This window comes from Amaranthus tricolor, chromosome 6, assembly GCF_026212465.1.
Source record: "Amaranthus tricolor cultivar Red isolate AtriRed21 chromosome 6, ASM2621246v1, whole genome shotgun sequence".
Taxonomy (NCBI): domain Eukaryota; kingdom Viridiplantae; phylum Streptophyta; class Magnoliopsida; order Caryophyllales; family Amaranthaceae; genus Amaranthus; species Amaranthus tricolor.
The window spans coordinates 15,399-19,653 of record NC_080052.1 but is presented as its reverse complement, the minus strand read 5'-3'; positions in this window follow the sequence as shown (position 1 = coordinate 19,653).

Here is a 4,255-nt window from a genome sequence, read left to right as displayed (position 1 = left end):
ATTTTTGGAATTTTGCGCAAAAAGTAGCTCAAACTTGGTTTCTTTTGCACGAAACTTGGCACACAACATTATTTGTATATATTATTGTGTTGCACTGGTTAAAATTGAAAATCATATTCATATGCTAGAAATTACATGTCAAGTTGCGATTTTAAGGACTTTTAAGCGTTTTTGGCACTTTTTCGCATAAAGTAGCTCACACTTGGTTTGTTTTGTACGAAACTTGGCACACAACACTATTTGGTATATATTATTGTGTTGAAGTGGTTAGAATTGAAAATCTGAGTCATATGCAAGAAATTACATGTTAAGTTGCGATTTTAAGGGTTTTAAAAGCGTTTTTGGCACTTTTGCGCATAAAGTAGCTCAAACTTGGTTGGTTTTGAACGAAACTTGGCACACAAAACTATTTTGTATAAATTATTGTTTTGAAGTAGTTAGAATTTAAAGTCATAGTCATATGCTAGAAATTACATGTTAAGTTGCGATTTTTAAGGGTTTTTAAGCGTTTTTGACACCTTTGCGCATAAAGTAGCTCAAACTTGGTTTGTTTTGCACGAAACTTGGCACACAACACTATTTGGTATATATTATTGTGTTGAAGTGGTTAGAATTGAAAATCATAGTCTTATGCTTGAAATTAAGTTTTAAGTTGAGATTTTAAGGGTTGTTAAGCATTTTTGGAAGTTTTGGGCAAAAAGTAGCTCAAACTTGGTGTCTTTTACACGAAACTTGGCACACAACATTATTTGTATATAATATTGTGTTGAACTGGTTATAATTCAAAATCATATTCATATGCTAGATTACGTGTTAAGTTGCGATTTTAAGGGCTTTTAAGCGTTTTTGGCACTTTTTCACACAAAGTAGCTCAAACTGTTTTGTACGAAACTTGGCACACAACACTATTTGGTATATATTATTATGTTGAAGTGGTTAGAATTTAAAATCATAGTGAAATGCTAGAAATTACGTGTTAAGTTGCGATTGTAGGGGTTTTAAAGTGTTTTTGGCACTTTTACGCAGAAAGTAGCTCAAACTTGGTTTGTTTTGCACGAAACTTGGCACACAACACTATTTGGTATATATTATTGTGTTGAAGTGGTTAGAATTGAAAATCATAGTCTTATGCTTGAAATTAAGTTTTAAGTTGAGATTTTAAGGGTTGTTAAGCATTTTTGGAAGTTTTGGGCAAAAAGTAGCTCAAACTTGGTGTCTTTTACACGAAACTTGGCACACAACATTATTTGTATATAATATTGTGTTGAACTGGTTATAATTCAAAATCATATTCATATGCTAGATTACGTGTTAAGTTGCGATTTTAAGGGCTTTTAAGCGTTTTTGGCACTTTTTCACACAAAGTAGCTCAAACTGTTTTGTACGAAACTTGGCACACAACACTATTTGGTATATATTATTATGTTGAAGTGGTTAGAATTTAAAATCATAGTGAAATGCTAGAAATTACGTGTTAAGTTGCGATTATAGGGGTTTTAAAGTGTTTTTGGCACTTTTACCGCATAAAGTAGCTCAAACTTGGTTTGTTTTGCACGAAACTTGGCACACAACACTATTTGGTATATATTATTGTGTTGAAGTGGTTAGAATTGAAAATCAAATTCATATGCAAGAAATTACATGTTATGTTGCGATTTTAAGGGTTTTTAAGCGTTTTTGGCACTTTTGCGCACAAAGTAACTTGGTTGGTTTTGAACGGAACTTGGCACACAAAAATATTTTGTATAAATTATTGTTTTGAAGTGGTTAGAATTTAAAATCATAGTCATATGCTAGAAATTACATGTTAAGTTGCGATTTTAAGGGTTTTTTAAGCGTTTTTGGCACTTTTGCGCATAAAATAGCTCAAACTTGGTTTGATTTGCACATTACTTGCATACAACACTATTTGGTATATATTATTATGTTAAAGTGGTTAGAATTGTAAATCATAGTCTTATGCATGAAATTAAGTGTTAAGTTGAGATTTTAAAGGTTGTTAAGCATTTTTGGAATTTTGCGCAAAAAGTAGCTCAAACTTGGTTTCTTTTGCACGAAACTTGGCACACAACATTATTTGTATATATTATTGTGTTGCACTGGTTAAAATTGAAAATCATATTCATATGCTAGAAATTACATGTCAAGTTGCGATTTTAAGGACTTTTAAGCGTTTTTGGCACTTTTTCGCATAAAGTAGCTCACACTTGGTTTGTTTTGTACGAAACTTGGCACACAACACTATTTGGTATATATTATTGTGTTGAAGTGGTTAGAATTGAAAATCTGAGTCATATGCAAGAAATTACATGTTAAGTTGCGATTTTAAGGGTTTTAAAGCGTTTTTTGGCACTTTTGCGCATAAAGTAGCTCAAACTTGGTTGGTTTTGAACGAAACTTGGCACACAAAACTATTTTGTATAAATTATTGTTTTGAAGTAGTTAGAATTTAAAGTCATAGTCATATGCTAGAAATTACATGTTAAGTTGCGATTTTAAGGGTTTTTAAGCGTTTTTGACACCTTTGCGCATAAAATAGCTCAAACTTGGTTTGATTTGCACGAAACTTGGCATACAACACTATTTGGTATATATTTATTATGTTGAAGTGGTTAGAATTGAAAATCATAGTCTATGCTTGAAATTAAGTTTTAAGTTGAGATTTTAAGGGTTGTTAAGCATTTTTGGAAGTTTTGGGCAAAAAGTAGCTCAAACTTGGTGTCTTTTACACGAAACTTGGCACATAACATTATTTGTATATAATATTGTGTTGAACTGGTTATAATTCAAAATCATATTCATATGCTAGATTACGTGTTAAGTTCCGATTTTAAGGGCTTTTAAGCGTTTTTGGCACTTTTTCGCACAAAGTAGCTAAAACTTGGTTTGTTTTGTACGAAACTTGGCACACCAACACTATTTGGTATATATTATTATGTGGAAGTGGTTAGAATTTAAAATCATAGTGAAATGTTAGAAATTACGTGTTAAGTTGCGATTATAGGGGTTTTAAAGTGTTTTTGGCACTTTTACGCATAAAGTAGCTCAAACTTGGTTTGTTTTGCACGAAACTTGGCACACAACACTATTTGGTATATATTATTGTGTTGAAGTGGTTAGAATTGAAAATCAAATTCATATGCAAGAAATTACATGTTATGTTGCGATTTTAAGGGTTTTTAAGCGTTTTTTGGCACTTTTGCGCACAAAGTAGCTCAAACTTGGTTGGTTTTGAACAGAACTTAGCACACAAAAATATTTTGTATAAATTATTGTTTTGAAGTGGTTAGAATTTAAAATCATAGTCATATGCTAGAAATTACATGATAAGTTGCGATTTTAAGGGTTTTTAAGCGTTTTTTGGCACTTTTGCGCATAAAATAGCTCAAACTTGGTTTGATTTGCCCGAAACTTGGCATACAACACTATTTGGTATATATTATTATGTTAAAGTGGTTAGAATTGTAAATCATAGTCTTATGCTTGAAATTAAGTGTTAAGTTGAAATTTTAAAGGTTGTTAAGCATTTTTGGAATTTTGCGCAAAAAGTAGCTCAAACTTGGTTTCTTTTGCACGAAACTTGGCACAACAACATTATTTGTATATAATATTGTGTTGAACTGGTTATAATTCAAAATCATATTCATATGCTAGATTACGTGTTAAGTTGCGATTTAAGGGCTTTTAAGCGTTTTTGGCACTTTTTCACACAAAGTAGCTCAAACTTGGTTTGTTTTGTACGAAACTTGGCACACAACACTATTTGGTATATATTATTATGTTGAAGTGGTTAGAATTTAAAATCATAGTGAAATTGCTAGAAATTACGTGTTAAGTTGCGATTATAGGGGTTTTAAAGTGTTTTTGGCACTTTTACGCATAAAGTAGCTCAAACTTGGTTTGTTTTGCACGAAACTTGGCACACAACACTATTTGGTATATATTATTGTGTTGAAGTGGTTAGAATTGAAAATCAAATTCATATGCAAGAAATTACATGTTATGTTGCGATTTTAAGGGTTTTTAAGCGTTTTTGGCACTTTTGCGCACAAAGTAACTTGGTTGGTTTTGAACGGAACTTGGCACACCAAAAATATTTTGTATAAATTATTGTTTTGAAGTGGTTAGAATTTAAAATCATAGTCATATGCTAGAAATTACATGTTAAGTTGCGATTTTAAGGGTTTTTAAGCGTTTTTTGGCACTTTTGCGCATAAAATAGCTCAAACTTGGTTTGATTTGCACATTACTTGGC